We start from the raw sequence: 301 nt of genomic DNA, 5'->3' as shown, positions 1-301 counted from the left end.
GAGTCGGGATATCCCCGCCACTTCACCAGATATTGGGTTTGACTCTGGTGACGACGTCATCCCACAAGACGTACCAGGAGATAGTAGACGTCACCGTTCACATCGAAAAGAGTCGGTGGCGGGGGGTGACGACCGGGTCAACCGCCGTTCGGTGACTCGTGATGCTCTTCGAGCCCTTGAGGACGAGGTCCTTCGTGATCGGAGCTCCGCTGAGCATCATGCTGAAGTAGCATATCGCTGTGCGGACGCTCTTGACGATATAAAGCACGTCGTGCGCCGGCTGCCTCATTTTGAGGACTTT

The sequence above is a fragment of the Plasmopara halstedii genome (assembly GCF_900000015.1).
Source record: "Plasmopara halstedii genome assembly, contig: Scaffold_323, whole genome shotgun sequence".
NCBI classification, from domain to species: domain Eukaryota; phylum Oomycota; class Peronosporomycetes; order Peronosporales; family Peronosporaceae; genus Plasmopara; species Plasmopara halstedii.
Note: the sequence above shows the minus strand (reverse complement) of the source record.